At 37.7% G+C, this 20,831-nt stretch overlaps 1 long non-coding RNA gene across 9 annotated transcripts; it reads left to right on the plus strand.

Moving 5' to 3' along the window:
* Positions 1-2,186: 2,186 nt before the first annotated feature.
* Positions 2,187-20,666, plus strand: LOC112976101. Of its 9 annotated transcripts, none has more exons than XR_003256883.1 (9): positions 2,187-2,321; positions 2,425-2,501; positions 4,288-4,483; positions 5,021-5,116; positions 5,805-5,863; positions 7,123-7,269; positions 10,935-11,108; positions 17,497-17,645; positions 18,238-20,666. It is a non-coding gene; the product is annotated as an uncharacterized LOC112976101 (long non-coding RNA). The 9 variants fall into 9 exon arrangements; XR_003256888.1 differs by having other exon boundaries at positions 7,126-7,269; XR_003256886.1 differs by lacking the exon at positions 5,021-5,116.
* Positions 20,667-20,831: the final 165 nt, after the last annotated feature.

Here is a 20,831-nt window from a genome sequence, read left to right on the forward strand (position 1 = left end):
TGAAGTAAACATCCAGAAATCAATACTGTTTTTGTGACTCTTCATAGCAGACATACTCTCTCCCAATCCCCTTTAAAGAAACTAATCTCACTAACGTGACTATTTAAACAAAATTGTTTCTGCCTTGAACACAAGTGTTTTCCCTGTGTTGTGCAACATGTGAGAAAAGCCTCCTGGGCACTCTTTATTTTGAATATCTGTGAAAGAATCAGAAGCAATCTAACTCCAACCAATCGATCCTCAAAGCTGGGATATAAATATTATAATATTTCTCAGTGATACTAATAATATGACCTTTAATGATTAATGTTTGTATATCTTTGCAAACAACCCTATTTATGGCTGACCCAATTACTTTAGAATTCATTAATCTGAGATCTGAATTGTTAGATGGGCAAGTTTAGGGTTGTCTTTAAAGTCAGCTACTCATCTCTATTATTTTGGACAAATACAATCAGACCTCTTGGGGATCGATATTCAGCTGACTTAGATTTACAATTGGAGCGTGGCTTCTGTCAGCACTGGAGGAGGCAAATGAAGAAGAAAGCACTGGAATGCAAAGCCCAGGAGTTTTTTCAGTGCTTGCCAGTGGAGCCTTCTCATTCTCTGAAYTTCCCAGCCTGAAATGGTAGAGAAAAAGCTCTTGAAATGACACTGCCATTTCCTCCCAATCTTAAACCACCCACCCTTAACTCTAGGCCTCAAAAAGTATTTAGCTCAAAAAAATGAGCACTTACCACATTCAAGAAAAGACCTGAGGAGCTGCTGTGAAATTAGTGAAGCCCTACATTTTCCTTTATTTATATATTATTATTCTCCTTTTCTTTGCAATAAGGAGCCCTGGCCCTCACCTTCACTCTCCCTACGCATTTCTCCTCTAGCAGGAGATTGCACCTACCCAGAACAGCCCAAAAAGAGCTGAATCCAGGTYGGAGCAGCCTTCGGCATTGCTTGGAAATGCTATCTAAGCACCCTAATGTTAAACAAGGTGTTAAAAGACTGATTATTACTAAACATTTACTGAAAAATAATCACCTACTGTTAGCTGACATCCATTTAAAGTAGAAAGATTCCCAAGATGATTATCGACTGTTTTATGTATGGAACCATTACATTTAAGATACATTTAAAGARAAAAAAAAACTAACTTGAAAACCTGGTATTTTCTTTTGAATCTTTATACTGAGGCATAATTTACCTTAATGACACTTCATGTAATTGTGTTTATATTAATTCTAAATGGTCTTAAAATTTCTAAATAAGCTTAACTAGCTAAAAATGTGTATAGAGTGGGCAACCTCAAAAAAGCTGTGATTTAGATTCTCTATAGAGGTTTTTTTTTTTGCCTGAATACATCAAAAACATTTCTTACACCTTATTTTGTTATATTTTATGTCTCTCTGAATTTGTTCAGTATCAATTCCTCACATAAAAAATAGAATAAACCCATTTGTTGGTTTAATGCTATGACCACATCCACATTAAATGTAATGTCTCTGATGACARTTGCAACTGGGCTCAGAAACTGTGAGCCTTCATCCCAAGGGAGGATCCAGTTGATGTGTGTGTGTGAATAAACTGAAATGCACTCTAGCTTTTACACATGCACCCACATGCATGCACACACACACCAAATCCCATCTCAGTGGGTTCTTGTAATGAAACAGATCACGCATAGAGGGCTTTGAATTTTTCTGCTAAAGCAATAACTGTTTCTGTCAGATACTAGTAACTTCATTTGACAGCCATAATGTCTCTGCTTTGTCTTCATTTGGGACAGCATTGCTCCAGTGGCTAGAAAACATGACAGTGAATTGTAACATTTAGCAGTTCAAAATACTAAAAACTCAGTGTGGAGATGAATAAAAAAGCAAGTTAAAAATATTAGAGAAATCTATGTCTTTTTAACCATACCTTTTTAAAACCCAGCCTTATATAATTCTGGACTGTCAAAAGCTCCTTATGGGCAGTGAAGTTTTAAGAACAGCTACTGTCCATCTCTCTTCCTATTAAAYCTGTAGAGTGCTTGCGTTTTCCCTTGCTGTTTTCAATCAGTCTGGCATTAATAAAATAGGAGAAAATAGTGAGAAAAACACAATAGAAAAATGAGGTGTAATGGATGGACATTTTCTGACATTCGTTGCTGAGGTGCTGTGCTATATGATTRATATTTTCTTCCTCAGTGCCAGGTGAAAGCCTAACTCTAACGTATGAAGTATGCATTAGCATCAGGGTACAACTTCATTAAATAATATATACCTCCAGGAACAATGCCCATCCAGCACATTGATCCTTGACTCCAGCAGGACAGCTAGCATCAGGTAAAAACACCCCTTGTGTTCACCTAGAGGCTATGCTGGGGAGGGGGAAAGACCCCAGATACAGATCATTGATCTCTGCCTTTCTTTTCTCAATGCTTGCCAGCTTATCGCCTGAAACATGCTGCTGGAGATGGTCCCAGTCCCATGTCTCCGGAGGCCACAGCTGCAACAAATGCACAGGTAGAACAAACCATGCAGGCCAGTGCGAGGAGGACAGCAAACCCTATTTAGTCAGGTTTTTCTTGTCTTTCCAGTAAATTTCCTTCCCTAATCCTGCACCTGGCTCATCCATAACATGAAGGAGCTGATAGAAACACAGCAGCGGAGGAAGCYGGTTTGCTAAGCTCCAACTCTGCTCTGGCAAAATAGGTTACAACAGGGCCTTAGAGGAACCTCTGAAGGTCGGAAGAGTGGCTAACTTAGCAATAGCCAGAAGAAATCCTCCCCTGGGGAATGTGGCCCTTCCTACCCTTACACTTCTATCCATATGCCTTCAGGTCTCCACAATCATACCGAAACGCTAAGAGCAAACTAATTTGGGGGAAGACACAAGAGAGAAAGGAGAGAAAAGAGAAGCAAAGGAAAACAAACTGTGAAGACAAATAAACCGCAGAAATATTTTTAAGATTTATCCCACATTAAAAAGTCACATAAATACAAACCCACCCATTTCCAAAGATTCAATTCAGTCAGTAGGACTACTCAAKAAATAAGTTATGACTCAAACTGAGAAATGTTGACTCACATCTGGCCCTCTGCAAAAATGCAAATCTGTTAGTAGCTTCTAGAACTACTCTCAAGTAATCAATCAGATAAAAGAGCCTTTATATCTAAGAAATGATTTTTGCATCTTACCATTTAATTTCCTGTAGTTGAAAAAGACAGTTTTGAGTTAATAGAGGCAGCAATATAAGTTATTTTAGTATTCAGCTAAAAATAGTAAGCTATTCCCTGAATTGTTGTAGCTTGAGGATGCCATTCCTTTTAATGTTTTAAATTTGCATGTGCCTTGGTAATGCCTTATTTTGATTTACATGAAGCAAATGTAACCAAATCATGATTGCTGGTACTTACACAACTGTTAAATGTTRAGGATGGCAATTAACACTTCTTTCTAGTGTTAAGTTACTGCAGGCAGGATTTATGTTAGAAATTATTTGTTATTTTTAGAAAATCTCAGACAATTTTATCACTGGTCACATTAGCAGTTCAGCACTCTCCTACAGGAACATTATTATGCAGAGGTGACAGAGTTTGTGGAGGCGGTCAGTAAGTGAAATGATGCTATTGAAAGACAGAGGAAATGGCATCCAAGCTTAATGACAAGTAGATTATTGCAATTTAAAAGCAAAATGTCCTCAAATTCAATTCAAATTTTGTAAATTCATGATGCTAAAAAGTTTAGAGTTTAAACAACCTCCAGATATATTATGCTGACGAAGTATAGGGATATTTGGAAAGACAGTAGTATCATAAAATATTTCATTTTGGAGGTAGGTTTGCATGAGTATARATCATGTCATTTGACTTAATTATACAGAACCAGTGCTTACTGTTATTATCYGATTATTAACCCCCACGTGAGCTATTTACATCTCAGTCTTGAGTAATCAGTATAATGATTACCTGCCTGTTGCGGGTAATAATTAAGTAGAAAAGTCAGCAACAAAATAATGAGATTTTTTAATATTCTTTTTAGGTCAGACATAATGAGCACAGAGCATAACAGTGGGTCTTGAACATAATGCAATTGAGATTAGTTTTTAAGAGGCCTAATTTTCTTCGCTTACAGTTATTTATTGTTTGGTAAGGGGAACAAAATAAACTAAAAGGTCTGGTTCAATATAAGACTTGGATGCTTCAAAAGACTTAGATGCTTCATATCATGACACTGCAGAAGAAGATGGGACTACTTATACTTGAGCCTTGCTTATGCCGGTATTCATACATGTGCTTCACTCCATAGGCGACCTAGCAGGAGACCCTCACTGGGGTGAAATGTCACCACTTCATTTCCCTTGGTGGCACTGCAGCAGTTTGCACCAGCTAATGAGCACCATCATGAGTAGTTCCTTTGAAATCAATGGGATTATTCATCAGCAGAGATTTTTCCAGGCACCTAAAAATTATGGGCATCTAATATTTATTCAAATGAGGAAAAGGTACTTTCAGCTTGCTATCAACATACTATCAGGGTTGATTCAGCTTGCAGAATTGTCTCCAAAGGGAAGTGGCAGAAGCTTGCTGGCTTTCCGCATTGGAAATTACATTCAATGATGCTCTAAGAAATTTACTGCAAGGTACTAATACCGCAAGTGTGCTTGTACAGCATATGGCTCTGATCTGAAAATACTGAAGCATGAGCTCGTTTTTACTTGAGTAGTCCTATGGGACTGTCATCTTAAATTCATCTGAAATTCTGCAGCTGGTGTACAGTTTGGAGGATTACTTGTAAGGGTTCACCTTGCCAACATAATAAACCACTATTGTATTGCATTAATTTTATGGCATCAATCCCAAATTTATAGATTATCTCACTTTAATTTCGTAGTCTATTCTGCTTTTTTCTCAGTGTTGACATCCTTGTGAACATATATTAGCCATATATAAGCCAAAGTGACTGACTGTAAAAAGTAGTTGCCTTTGGAAGACCAGTATTTTTGTTGATTTTCTCTGAACCTCCTCCATTTTGTTTACAGTTAACGATCCATTTTTCATCTGAGGACAACTCAAAGTAACATCTTCTTCCAGCCACCTTAGGGATATATACAGAAGGACTTACATCTCTGTTCTTGGTAATAAGATGCCCTRGTAGTGCAGCCTATATATGTCTTGRCTTTATTTGCTACCGTGTTGCAAAGCAATCTTACATGCAATCCATGCTGGGAGAACTTTTTTCTGAATGTCTTACTTCATCTGAATCAGTGTTTAAACCATATCTCATTTTTTCCTTTTGTGTTTCAAACAAATTTACCTTGTTTAATAATATTTCTATTTAAAATCCCTCATTAGCACTGTTGGTTAGTTCAGACTCATAAACTACAGTGAGAAACCTATGCTAACCATTTTTAAATGTATTTTCTCTGTTCAGGGAAAAAAAGTAAATATCAAGCATGAATCATAGATGATATCATCTTTCATAAGATTCAAAAATCGAAGTTGTCTTTGTTTCATCCGAAAAACATCTTCATGAAGGATAGAAGTTACWGGGAAGTCACTAAGCCATCCGTGGATTAATAAGGCTTTAGTATTCTTATTTGATTTTGATTCAAAAACATCTGAAACATTGATAATTTGTGATCTGCTTCCAATTCTGCTCTCACATTTCTTCTTTCACAGGCTCTCTGATTGCAATATTTAACACTCAGATATTCCAGCATTAGTTCTCCCATGAGGGCTTTCTCATCTGGTTTTGTACTTTGTCTTTTTGTGCAGTTGCATTTTTGTATTAAAGGCTAATACGTTTTATTTCTCTACTGATAGGCATTTTGGGATGTTTCTGGTTTCCAGTGGAGAATAGTATAGAAGGCCTCAGCTTTGCAGTAAGTAGCATAATCAGATTGTGATAATCACAGGAGGGCTGGTGAGGCCTGTCCAGAGGTTATTGCATGGCTGACACCAAAACAGAGAAACAGAAGTTATTTTATGTATACATTAAGGAACATGCAGCACCAACTTATTATAAAGTCCTCTGATGTTGCAAATACTTGTGTAAATTTACCTTCTCAGATGTAAGTAATCCATTGGCAATAATAGAACTACTTGTGTCCACTTCAGATGAAGAGTTTGCTTATCCAGGAATTAAAGTTTAGGTCCTTCATCACACTACAGTTTCTTTCCTTGGAAAAATGTTTTAACTTATGTTTCAGCTCTCAGTACAATGATCCTTGCATGAACCCTTCATTAGAAGAGCTAACTCTTTAAACAGAAGGGAATTGTATCTTCTTCTGATTTTAACGGATACATGTTTTATGACCATGATCTTTTAARCCTTCTGTTAGTTAGGTTTTTTTAAACAAAGTAGGTAGAGATGCTTTTGCTCAGTGATAAAAAAAAACCCTGGGGTTTTCCTTCGCTCTAAAGACAAGTGTAGAAAAGAGCATTCCACATGATATATGAATGGTTGGAGGGGAGAGAGAGAAAAGGCCAAGGTAAAGATGGAAGTAATAGCTTTTATTTCCTAACCCTAATTTTAAAAAATATATATTGTTAAACATGAAAATTTTTGCCAAAAAGAATAAACTTCACCAAAGCTTCAGTAGATTGAAATAAAAGTGAGCTAAAGTCTAAGATTATCTTTTGGTAATTGTGAATACCTTTTTTTCTTCTTCTTCTTCTTCTTCTTCTTCTTCTTTTATGTTTAGCTCTGCCAGCTAAATATAGTTCAGATTTTTACATTTTTATAGACCATGTGAGTTCCCTGCAGGCACTTTGTCTCTTTTCAGTGATTTGTATGGTTTGAATTATAGGGGATGATAAGCATTTGCTGTTCAATAGTGTAGTTAATGCTCAGCCCCCCGGGTAACAGAGCACTGAAGCATTTACTACTCAGTGGTAGTTCTGCAACAATCAGCAGCAGYGTGGCTCTATCACAGTAAATTTACATCAGTACGCTTGGTCCTCAGGGAGTTGAACACTCATTCAGCAAAGCCTAGGGAAAACAACCAGAATGGACATTGTCCAGGCTTTCAGAGTGGCACAGCAAGAAAAGTGCACTATTGTAACAGCATCAGAAGCAGAAATCACAGATGGCACAACAAGAAAATAACCCAACTTTTATTTTCTCTCCTTTTTCCCCTAGCAGCACCTCCAGTTTTTGGAGAGCTAGACATTGTGAAAGGTGCAGCACTGGCAGATGCACTGCCATTCTGGTGCAGAAGACAGAGACCCTGGGAGGGCTCTGCRGCCCTTCACTCCTCTCTCAGCGAGTCGTGTGCCTTATCACAAGGTGTGGTGAGCTCACAGTACTGTAGCTGTCTAACGCTTTTGTTCTTGTGCTTGTGGTGGGAAAATAGCAACGGCTGCATCAGCCAAACAATAATAGCCTTTACAGGGTATTTTTCTTCAGTAGGCCTGAAAGCATTTTATAAAGCAAGCCAATATCATCTTCACATGAAAAATGGTGAAACTGAAGCAGAAAAAGGCCCCAGGAGTTGGCCACAGTCCTTCAGCAAGACTGTGACAGAGTTAAAAATAAGGTTGAGGTTCCCAGGGCATCTGCTTAGTGCTTTAACCTCTGCAGCCAGCACCATCCCCTCTCCAAAATGCACCTAGAGGCCTCAGGCTCCAGAATACAGACTGACAACGTTATTTTTCTCTTATAAAAGATGAGGCAGGTGAATCTACAGCAGTCAAGATTAGCTCCAGCCTAGGAAACAGTGTGGAACTGTGACACACTTCTCACAGAGGATGTTGTGATTGTGAGAGAAAAAGGTTGCCGTGAACCCGAGAGGTGTAGCTCTACGCTGGTGATGGGTAGATGCTCGGGGAACTTGTACGTGATGACCGTTAATCCCATACTGCACTTGTAAGGCTGACTGGTCATACAATAGAAAGCCACCAAGTATAAAGCTAGAGCCACCTCAGCCCACCATTCAGGGCCCACAGGGCTCCGCATCCAGGTACAGATAGCATCAGCATGCCCAAACAGGCGCTCTGCAAGAAGGCTTCAGGCTGAGAGGCAAGTCTGATTTTGAGAAGACACCTATGCTATGCTTCATGTTTGCCTGCCTGCTGCAGTGTGGGAACAGCATAAGGACGTTGCAGAGAGCTTCAGGAAAGCTGATGTTGACAGTTGAGTGAAGGAGACCAAGAAAAAAAATGACGTGCTAAAGTGGTGGAGACAGAGCTGCTGACATCCCCTGGCAGCGTTAAGAATGTAATATTGCCCTGTGGTTGTGAATAATTAAAAAGCAGCTTGACAACATTAGGATTGGGACTGTTTTGGATTCAGCAACAAATTTAAGAGCTGCAAGACTTTCAAAGAGCGGGAATCTGGTAAACAATGCAAACAAGATTGACTGGTTGACTGAGCTTAGCTAGAAGATCCCAGACGGGCACTGGGCTCCAGGCAGTGCTCTGGTGGGCACGCTTTGCTTCTCAGAGTCAGAGGACAAGAGCTTCATTTCCACACACCCGGCCTGTGTGTGACCTTAAATCCAGGACAGTCTGATAATAAAGTGATAAAGGCCATGTACTTACATGGAGCCTGGAATGAACCCTATAGAAATGACAAAGATAAATCTTACCCAGCAGAAAAGTGTGGTCTATTTGACCACTCTTGTCAAGCAAATCAAAATCGTGTTCCAGTCCTAGAAGGAACTCTGAGTTTAAAATTGTGGAGAGGGGGAGGGGGARGAACTATGAATAAAATCAAAAAGAAAAATGAAAAGGGCACACTTAGAGTCAAAGTGAACACGAAGGGGAACTAGACTAATAGCAAACCAGCTGACTATGAGGCAGAATAATATTCTCAGCAGGTTCAGAGTTCAGGTTACTGAACTTAAAGCTAAAAGGCAGGTCCTTGGGGAGAGTGATAGTAATATCTGAATAAATTCAGTAGTAATATCTGAAAGAAGTTCAGAATAATGAAGTATAAATGGTCACGATTCAGAATCTGTGGTCTGAAAAATAGGAGAGGAGCAGCTGTGGAAGGAAGATACAATATTAATGTTATAAGTCTCAGTGCACATGTATATAATGCAAAGAATCTGTGTCGCATTTACTTCTGCTGTTGCCTCCATGCTCGTTCCTGTATCACAGTATGCCTGAGGCAATAGGGGTGAGCTGAAGCATAATGTGGAGTTACACAATGCCAATAAAGGCAAGGGTGCAGCACAGAACATCTATTATAAGTGTGTGTGATCAAAAGAGTGATGTCTCCTACTCATAGGAAAAAAATATATATGTTTCTTTAAACTTTGTGTAGCTGAGAGAGAAATCGTTGATCCAATCAGGCTAGAACCATACCAGGCCCTTTTTTTAGGCTCTTTCCAGAGCCGAATCACATATGGAAGCAATTTTGGATAATGTGCTGTAAAATACATTCCAGGGAATAATCCCATGCTGGCAGGGATTTAACTAGACAATTTCATAAACTTTCCACCCCTAATTTCTCTCTATCTATGATTCTTTAAGCTACAGCCAGATAATTTTATGTTCTCTATAGCTTTTGAGTCATCTAATATCTTCTGATTTATAGCTCGACCTGTGTATGACAAAGCCCAGCTTGTCTGAGGACACCCTAATCATAACAGCAGGTTTCAGATACGACATTGCCAACKCATGACCTTCATTTTATTCATTTATTTATTTTTATCTGTGGATTGGAATATACTGATAAGAAATAGCAGTGATGGCCAGCCTCCCCTAGGGCCTTTATTAAATCCTTATGTTGAGAAAGTGCAAAGCAATAGAAATGACAGAAAAATAGAGGCTCAGATAAGCAGAAATGGAGTGGAACAGGTTTGAGTGAGGTTTGATCCTTGTTTCTTAAGTGTGACTGTTGGGAGGGGACAGTGTCATAACACTGAATGGGTAGTGGGCCCTGTGTAGCCCCAGAGGACTGCAGGCACTGCACATCAAAGGCAATGACGTAGATCCAGAGAAAACAACCCGTTGCTTCTGAGCACCTCACAATTTCTCATCTCTATTAGGAGTCACTTGCAAACAAAATCTTTGGCAAAATGGCAGACACCTGAAGCCCCAGTTTGGCACTAATTATTATGGAAGACAGAGGAGTTTGGTCTCATTTCACCAACTGTAGATGTCTAAATCTTAAAATGAGAAGAATCATCTTCTGGAGGTACCACACTCTCTGTTGCCTCTTCGAGCCTTAGCAGAAGGGCAGAAGCAGGCACTGCCAAAGGACAATTTATCCCACCTGTCTGTCCTAAGAAAGATAACTTCAGATGACTAAGAGTAAATCTTGTCCTTCATGTTTCAGTGAGTGAAGTTTCATTGGATGAATTTCAACCAACAACTGGAATACTTCCAAATTTTTCTGGGAAAAACAAAAGGCATTTAAGAAGGTTGAGGTCTGTAATAGGTTTGTGATACACTCTGAGGCTTGAATGACCTGTATTCTTACTAGTGGAAACATGAAGACAATTATAAAACTACTAGAAACCGTAGTTAAAAAGCTTTCAGAAATACTTTGATATAAGTAAGACTATTGTTTGGGGAAGATTTCTTTCAAGAAAAAACTGTCAGGTGATAGTTTTGACCATTTTGTTACTGAATAACTTAATGAAAGGAAGTTACATGAAATGTTTTTGCAAATAGGTGAACTAATTAGTTATTTATGATTGCAGCTGTGTCATATCAAAAGTATGAAGAGAGATTCCATAAAACATCATATTTACTGGCAGACTGAATGCTGCACTTTCCAAATGATAACGTTCATAAGCAAAGAAGGACCTGAACTGTGTCTAATTAAAAATGTATAACTAGAATTTCCAGCGGATAAAGGGAGGGGAAGAAGGAGATGGGAATACAAAAGCAAAGAATAGGGTTTTTTTCAGTAATTCTGAAAGTGATGTAATTTTCATTTTTTTGTGGGGAGTAAAATAGTGTGGAGATTTATTACAAGTAATAAATCTATTTCCTTTCCAGATGTAATCAAGTTTGGAAGAACTCTCTTTTGAATAACTAGAAAGTTTTTTGGTTTTTTTTCCCCCCAAGACATTATTGTATTACCTGTGATTGTATGAGTAAGTTTGTTTCACTATGAACATATCAAACTTGGATATGACAGCCCTGGTTACTTATGAAGTAAATATGCAAAAGGTAAGTGACTAGAAATATCTTCCATTTTAATTCTTCTATCAGTAAAAGCTTGCTAGACCTTACTTACTAATACAGCTGAGCATAAATTAGGATAATTAAATGCATCTGTGATAGACTTAATCCTGCAAAACAGAACACTCAAACTCTGCTTTAATAAAGCACTGAACACTAAATTTTAAGAATGGTTTAAGCTGGAATGTACCTAAACATCGTCACTGAGGAGACTCACATTAGTGATGGCCTGAACCTGCATCCCAGATGTGTGTGCGCAATGGTATGGAAAGTCCATATTCAATGTCTTGTGGTTTTGGATCAGTCTGAGTGAAAATTCTTTATAAAAGACTAAATGTATAGTCAAGAAAGCAAGCCAGCTGCTTACCAGCATTGACTGAAATCTCAGTATGGACAATATTTGGACTAAGATTTGCCACATAGAGGTTGCATGTAAACATAAGAACTTTTTCATGTCAACTACTGATGCCAGAAATGTGTTTACAATCATTTGCACAATGCAGTCAAAAAACAAGGGGGTCAGGGTGGGGGGGGTGGGGGGGGAATGTTTCCTTAAAATGACTATGAAAAGATTTTTAAAACTGTGGTTGTTGCTAAACCTATCCCAGGCAGAAATACGACCTCCAACCCATCCTACCAGAAAAGCCATTTGCTAACCTAAACTGGGGGAGCTCAAGCTGGCCCCTAGAGTAGGGACTCAGTAGTAAAATAAAAACTGGGTCTTCTTACCTATTTGATGTTTCAGTCTGAACGGTAAGAGGGGGCAAGTGCTCAAGCAGCTGAATTAGAACTGGGAAAACTTAGTGTCTTTGCATTTACCTTCTACTGTACCAATATGTAATCCTGTATCCTGAAAGAGCTCCAAGGCTCTTTATGGCCTAAATATAAACCAGCCAGAACTGCTCTAATAAATGAGTCAGATAGGATAAATGCTATTTATCAAAAGCATACCACTTTGTACATGTGATATTCATGTTTTGTGGCGATGATGAAGAGGGTGCATGATTTGTACTTCTTTTCCCAGAATAGCAAATCAGAATTTGAAGCCACATTTCAGAATCAAGTGCAAGCTCAATGATGAGGTAACAGATGAAAAAGGCAATTGATTTGTACTTGCAAGCTGTGTCTTTACCTTGATCAAAATGCACTGGTCTAATTGTGCTGTAGACTTGGCTTCATTCAAGGTAATTTGATATTGATCAGCCTTCAGCTGTAATGCTGCAACAATCAAACTGATCAAATGTAATGCTACACAGATACGTTTTTTCAGGGATATTATTTCTATGAGAAATCATTGCATCAAGAGAAACAAAGTGGACTGTCAAACAAAAATATATTTATAATGCTTAGTTTCTTTTTCTCTTTTCTGATGTTTATGTATTGAGTTTTATTTTTAACATTTGCAAAAGGCTGAGAAATATGTGGTTATTTCAGACATGCCCTTAACATAGATGGGGGTTTTTTTGATCCTCTTAGATGCACTAATAATGTAAATAAAGAAGGCAAAACAGGCCTTTTAAAAACAGGCCATATCTAAGCGTTTCTCAACCCATCTCTGAAATTCAATAAATTCTCTAAATTCAACGGAAACTTTTCTCATTTACTTGAATGAAAAGAGTGTTTAGACTTTGCCAAAATTTCTATTTATAAATGAAACACATTCATCTGGTTTCTCATAATTCCTCTGTTATAACAGTGGCAAATGGACCCATTTCCAGTGCAGAAGTGTGACTTTTCTGTGGCTTACCAATCCTATCTGCTGTTTGCAGCTGATCAACCCAGTGACCACATAAATTGCTATATAGGTTTCCATACATAGTTCTATTACTCCTRCTGTGACACTAAGATTGATCCAAGGTATATCGATTTCTGAAAATTTTGCTGGGGCTTTTGACCAGTCTAATTTGTGTTGCATTGCTATAACCAGACACATTTTGAAAGGTATTTTACTTATTGCAAAGATGTGTTTTATCTAAACTTTCTTGTTTCTGCATCTTCAGTATCTTCTATGACTTATTTTTCTTGAAAAGCAAAAAGTGATTCTGTCTTCAGCTCAGAAATAGATGTTCTGAAAAGTCATGCAATTAAATTTGGTAGGAATTTACGTTAATACTGATGAATTCATCTCATGTTCAATATATAAGTGGAGGCAATCAGTGTGATTGCTTAAAATAGTCCATCTTCAGTGGGAATTGTAAGCGGTATTCAAAATTYATCAAGGTTACGGACATAAGTTATTCAGCCAAGTAATTAGCGTAGTCTTTTTAGACAGTTAATGGCATTAAATTCTAACATATTGTATTGGATTCTGGCAAACAATCAGAGTCTTGGGCAAGCCTCTTAGACAACAAATATAAAATATGTTAATGAATAAGTCCAAGTGCAAAGTCATTACCTTAAGTCTGCATAGCGCAAGCATGAAAAGAGTTTAGTTTTTTGCCTTAGGATGACAATTTCACAATTGTAAACAGAGCTTGGGAAGATATGCTTAGGAGGGACTTCTTTCACATGAGCTAATTAAGGATGTTCTGCTTATTTTTGCGTATGCCCAAGTGAACAGTACTATTAGGGCAGCATGAACTGGACAGTTTTTAAGTCCTGTTCACAGTTTCTTTAAGTATTTAAGTTTGGTGTCAAGGCAGTGGGTCAAACGTGGTGTGGACACATTTTATTCAGTATAATTTTAGAAGATAATAAAAATGCAAATAGATCCTGAAAGTAAGTCATATCACCTAAAGGAGGAATTCAGATGTCCTCTTTAAAACAAAAGCACTGTGTTAGAAAAAAGAGAAACCATAGCAGATTCAATTGGAATGGATCTAATGGTCTAATGGAAGAATTAGAAACCACAGTATTAAAAATGTTCTTCTTCACTACCCAAGAACAAGAACTTAAGTAAGTCTTTTTCCAGTGCTGCATTTACACTTACAGCATCATGTCTTCTGTTATGGAAAATACATGTACCCATCAAAAAAATTCCTATTGGTTAAGTTTACACTTTCTTTTGCCTTGATCTTTGCTACCTGACAAGAATTGTTTCATATCAGTGAAATGACCTCAGCGGTAATCTCAGCTGATGTATTCATCTCTGCAGGTACTGAAAATATACCTATATAAACATTTCTATTTGAGAATAATTCTTTTTATGATAGCTTGTGAGGACTACAGAAAGGAGCAATATTAATAATAAAGTCATATACCTGCAAGTATACGAGCATAGAAAATTTCACAGCAAACTTTTCCATTGTAATATCAAGGGTTGAACTGCCATTGTTGCAGGGCAAGTGCAACAATGCAGAACGAGCGTCTCCTTCATCCCCTCTATGAGCGGGGTAAGAACCAAGGGAGCTTTTGTAATTAGGAGGATACCTGTAGCTGAATGGCCAGGGTATATTGTATATCAGTGTATACAATGTGCATTTTAGGGACACAGAAATCAATGTACTTGATCACACCATGGACTGTGTCAAAACGCCATGTCGCATATCATACCACAAACGCATGTGTTACTTTGCCTCGGCTTAATATAACAATGTTAATTTATTTATTCTTGTTTGATTATCAGAATTCATGGTAGCCAGACACAGACTGACTGCTTCTTAGAGAATACCATTGAAATTAGCTGGTTTRCCCAGTGGAGAGAAAAATGAAGTCTCCGCAATTCTACTTTGGTCACAGTATACTTTCTAAGTTTGTCTTTTCTATTAGGAAAGAAAACATTTCAACTGGTTTGAAGACTTTATATGCTCCTATCCACTTTTTATGACTTAATAATTAGAAACAAGSGGCTGCCTGATCTGTGTAACTTGATGAAAGTCTAGTGCTTCTTTACAGTTCATYTTGAGTGCAGGAAATAATAGAAATATCTTGCTGGCAAACCAGTAAAAATACTTGTGCAATCATTTAGTAACTGTAGAAGATAGTTTATYTGACTCAGACTCTTGAAATTAAACGCAAATATTTAGCGGTTGCTTGTTCTGAGACAAGCCACTGCTGAGCAGTGTTGATCTTGATGAGATTTGCCTCCGGCTTTTTGTCTCTCAGTCCTTCGGTGTGTGGGTCACTGTTTGCCTGTATTCTTCCACTTTGAACCCGTTGGCTAGTTTAAATTAAAGTCTGAAAGATATTACTGCAAGTAATTAATATAAGTCTTCTGAAAATAGATAACCAGATTAAAGAGAGACTCTCTACTAGTGTACCCTCCTCCAAAAGTAAAAGATGTGAGCTCTTTTTTTATTAGGTAACAAATAGTCTCTTGTGAAGAGAGGTGGTAAAAGCACAACTGCAAGGGAAGGTTCAGTCAGACCTTGCATCACTAAGGAATCCAGCCACAAGATGCGAATTCAGAGAAAACCAAAACTCCAGCTGCTCATTTAATGACTTGTCTCCTAACTTCATCCCACGGTCTCTCTCCCTTATGCATTGCAGTTTTTCTGTGATCAGTAAGTTCTTTATACGTTCCTGCCATTCTCAGACCTTTAATACTGCCACTGCGTTTCAGGGGAGGCAAAGGTATTTTTACTTTTTTGTTGATGTAAAAAATAACCAGTCACATTTTCAGTCGTTTCTGACCCAAATAACAGGTCAGGTAAATTCTCTGAATTCACTTCCCATGCAACTGTTCCAGGATCACAGCTGCTCTTGGCTGAAAGTCACTGGAAAGTGCCAAGGCTTTTCATCACAATTCTTATTTTATTTAACAAGGATGTTTTCTTGAAGGTTCCTTAGATTCCAGCAAAATTCCATGAACATTTCTTAGGAACAAAAGCTTCCCATTCCTACCTAATAAAAATAGGAAATTTGTCTACTGGATAACATCTCTTGTTTTCCCGTGATTCACAAGTCAATTAAAACAAAATGTAAGCAGATGAAATGAAAATTTTAGTGCAATGAGATTGTCACTAAATTAATAGCCAAGGAATTATGCAAGAAATCACCCAGGATCACCAAAAGAGAAGATGTTATGGTGGTAAATTGCAAACGTCTATGAGAGATATTATTTCAACCTGAGACATGCTAGTTATGCTTGAGCAAAACAACTTATTGTACAGAAAAAGAGATTTTACATCACCTCATGTTGCATGTTGGTTGTTCTGCTTCTTAACTTTACTCAACAGTTTCATCACAGTGAGAGTGTTGGTCTTGTGATGAAATACAAGCCTTAGCAGGAAACATAGTTTCTGTGCCCCTGCACAGGCTCATCCAGATACTGAACAGCACCTGAAAGACTTCCCTGCTAGTGCTAGACTAGTAACAGCTCCAAGACTGCTCTCAGGACTGGACCAGCAAACCATCCGAGCTAAACCTTTTAAATCAATTAATGCTGGAATAAGAAAACTATGGAGAATTTTGGTGTGGATTGCATGGTGTAATTCAGATTTATGTGGGTTGAGCTGGTTGAGAATCAACTTAAGGTTGAACTTAAATATTGCTGGTTGAGTGTGTGCTAACTCTCTTTGTGCAGGAGATGTTTAGTCACTCCCATGGTTAGCTACACGGCTGTTTGATGAAAACAGGTCCTCCAATTAAGAGCTTTAAGAACCCAATTTCTTGTTTGGCAAAGTTGAAATATGTGTAGGTATGGGAAGAAGTATTACAGATTTGGACTTGACACCAAATTAAAAAGAAGCAATTTGCTCATCTATGCTGCCTGACACATTCTGACTATATCCTTTCCAGTGATAAAAAGTGACAAAGCAAATTCAAAAGTCACAATGCAAGGTGAGCACAAAATAATGGAAATAAATTATTATTTTTTTAAATAGAAACAGAACTTGTTTTCAGCTGAGTAATTTTATACTCCATGGCAGAATTCTGTAAAAGATCTGAGAAAAAGTGTTCCTGGAAATGGGATTTCTGCTGCACATTATTTAAATCCATCATAAACCAGCTTTTGACTTCTGCTGAAGGGCTTTATGTGATGACTCAATTTCCTTTTAAAATTGTAACTCATTTATTCCTTTCTTCTCCACTCATGGTTCATTTGAAGATGCAAAGCTTGTGACAAAAGGCAGGTAAGGAGATAAACTGAGCAATGATTAGATAGGAGAATTAAGATAAGGAAGCAAATATGTTGAAATATTGCAGAAAATGAGCATGTACTTTCTAGAGACTTCATCTGGTGACCAGAACTACTAACATTATCAACATGTAAAGAGGATGTGGAAATACCTTCGAGCATCTTTGAAAGGATAGGCCATATATTCTTTAATTGCCGAGAGTACCGCTGCTCTGCAATGGAACACTATAACATGTATTTTTCTGCTTCCATGAAGTGTTGTTTTGTTTTGTGTTTTTTTAATCTGTGTAACAGTGCATGTTGAATAGTAAACCAAAAACGAAAGACCCAATAGTTTATTTCCAAATATTATTATAGGATCTGAAAAGCAAAGATCTGAAGCAGAGATGAGCTGGATATGAAATATATTTAAGTAATATGTCAGCAAGAGGTATAAGAAGCTTCACCTATTAATAAAAATTGTCTGAAGATCTCTAAGGATAAAAAATGATGAAAGCTGGAATAGCGTGAGTAATTCAGTCTGTCTCTGTAGTGATTTTAAAGGCTGAGGCAAAAATCAGTGATAGATATTTTGGGCTTATTCAAAACAGTATTTTTATTACTAAAGGGAAATAAAAAGACAAAATGGTTGGGTTTAACAAAACAGTCGATGAAATGAGACTAGTTAATGAGTATTTTGGTTTTACTTAAAAAGATAGCTATACTTTGAAATGGCTATACTTTTTAACAAAATTTATTCTGTTCTTAAGAAAAATGGGGTGGAAATATGCTTAGCAATGCACAGCACAAACTCTACAGACGGCCCTTGCCTTTCAAAGGACTTAGAGTTTAATTAGTGAAAATGTATGATCCTTAGGGGGTGTGCTACTGAAAATTGGCTTAAGCCTGCTGTGAGGTTGGAGAGGAACAGTTTTGTGTTCCACTACAGATTCCTTCATCCGGTTCCTCTTTTGACTCTTTAATGTCATGGTTATTTGAATTTTGTTTCAATTGCAGCACATTAATTTGCTGTTGGGTCTCTTTTCATGACTGTGTTTTCTAGATTGGAGAATTCACRGTGATAATGGTCTCTACCCTTAGATTTTTTTCCTTAAACAGGAGTGGTCTGATATCCTTTCTTTGCTCCAGTCAAGATGATTTGTGCTAATGTGTGATGAGAGAAATCCATCGTTTTCCAACACATGGGATCTAAGATACAGCCCACTGAAGCTATTAGGATACAACTGGCTCAAGTGATCTTCAGGACCTCTGAAGTGAAGATGGTGGAAACCCAACATGAGGGAAGTTTCAAAGTTTCACTGCAGGGTAAACCACTGTACTAGTGGTATTCAATGTGCAAAATGTTTCATGGTGTTCTGTGGAGGGTATGTACTTTACTTGTAATGAACTCAAACTGACATGAAAGAGGGTAGCAACTTCTGTTTTTAATGTCTGAGGGCTCCTCTCTGCTTTTTTGGACAATTAGACTTGACCTCTGAGAAGAGTCTCACTGGATAAGTTTCACTAAGTAGGTTTGAATTCCAACTAGAGAGGAACAGAATATGTTTGCTGGACAATGAGTGATACATTCATGTTGTAGTAAGGGGTTATATTGCTTAATCCTTGCACAGAAAAGCACTTCCTATCATTTATCATTTGGAATCTTATAATAATAGTTTTGAAGCTAGTTGGTTCAAGAGATATGCCATGGTCTAGATTATTAAACTGTGCAAGGTATAATCAAGTAATTCAGCTAGCAACATGCACAGTATAATGAGAAATGGTTGTTTAGACTCCGATTTATAGTTGTTTGTTTTATTATTTTACCCTCGGGACAGAGTTTAAATGTTTAACTCTGAAGCTTTTCTAATATTATACAAAGCACATAACAAAGCATAAGGCATCTTTGCCTAGTTTACAGTAGCATTTTTAATTAAGTGTTTTTTCCTTTTCATTGAAAACTGAAATAGAAAAAGAAGAAAAAGAAAAATCAGCACTAGGAGGCTTAAACCGTACAAGCTTTCTTCCACAGTAGAGACAAAAACTTTCATTTGTTTCATTGCAGATGATCATGTCTTTCATTTTACCTAAAGGCTATTTTAATTTGTTGAGTTTTTGTACCTGAGTTCATGGTCTAGACACTTATCTAAGCCCATCCCAGATTCTAATGAATTATCTTCGCAATATTCTTGTCAGGGAGAAGAAGATGATTTATTTACACTTTATGGGTCGGAACAAGGCACATCAGAAGCAGTAAATATCTTTGTGGATCTCATGCTGTGTTCAATGTTGTATGAAGTGACATTTCCTCAACTCTAGCCAAATGCCCATGCCACAGAACTGGTGTTCTTTTGGTCTTGATGTGCTGTCAACTGTTGTACTATCAGAACATCCATTAGTATTCTGACAGAAGGAACAAAATTCACTAGAAGTTTGGACTGCTTCTGCAGAATACAGTGTTTTGCAAACTGGAAAGGAATCTGCTTCCGGGGCCCAGTTTCAGGAAACCATCTCTAACGGCAGGACTGTGACCTGCTGCTCCCACATCAGGGTGGGTATCAAGGACATCTTGGTGTAACCCATCTGCTACACCTTTTCCTCTCTGTCTCAAGTTTGCTCAAGCCACACACACTTCAGCCAAGCAGAAGAGGAAATTGGCTATGTATTTTTGCATAATATTTTGGGGGGCAGCAGGGGGTCCCTGAAAATGGTAGTGCTCTTTTTGCAGAGTGTGAACCTGAAGGCGTAGCTCCAAACAGAGTTAGAGCATGCCTAGGACTTCCTATCACACCTATACAGACACAGACATACATGCCTACAGACACAATTACATTTGATTGCATATGAAATGCATCCTCAGTAAAATCTGCCCACAAGCTTGCTAGATTGAATTTTGGAACTGGTTTGAAGCTACCTGTAAAACTTCATCTCATCATAGAAGTCCATTGCTTGGCCAAAACAGAATATAGAATATAGAGAATATAGAAAATGGAACAAATACAGAACGAAAGTCTTGCCCTTTGCTGAACTTGGAACTCTTAAATATTTGCATACCTTATTAGAAACAAGCATATAAACTAGGTGAAATAGTTCAGGCAAACAAAGCCCAAGCTGGAGACAGTAAGTTAGAAGCAAGCTACTTTTCTCTTATTCTAGGAGCTGAAATGGAAAATACTGGCTTATTCTCAAGAAACAGGAGCCTAATTCTTACTGCATTGCTAACCTAAATGTCCAGTTCATTCAAGTCACAGCTAGGCAGCTAAGTGTCTAGGCACTTTTTTGGTTTTGTATTGTGTCATTCAATCTGATGTGAACTGATTTATTTGAGGCTGAACTTCTGCCTTGCCCTCCAGATTTTATAATTCCTGGATTTTCAAAAAGCTTGTTCCTGGTCATGAACTCTGCAGTTCTACCACCCATTGATGTAAAATGTTTGCATCATTATTTCCAGATGAAAGATTCATTACTAACACCTAATGCATACGTACACACACACACACACGTGTATATATATATATATATATAGTTTAAGAGATTTTAGAAGAAAAGCAATAACCTGGATCCCTCTAGAGGCCGTTTGTGTAATATTCAGTAGTGAARAAGATTCAAGTTTTCTCTCAATTCTCTGTCAAGGAAGCTTATCCATCTCATGTTGTTACTTATTACCTTGCCAGCATGCTTTGGTTGGGGGGTGAATGCTGCATAATTATTGA

This window comes from Apteryx rowi, unplaced genomic scaffold, assembly GCF_003343035.1.
Source record: "Apteryx rowi isolate R43461 unplaced genomic scaffold, aptRow1 scaffold_70, whole genome shotgun sequence".
Classification (NCBI taxonomy): domain Eukaryota; kingdom Metazoa; phylum Chordata; class Aves; order Apterygiformes; family Apterygidae; genus Apteryx; species Apteryx rowi.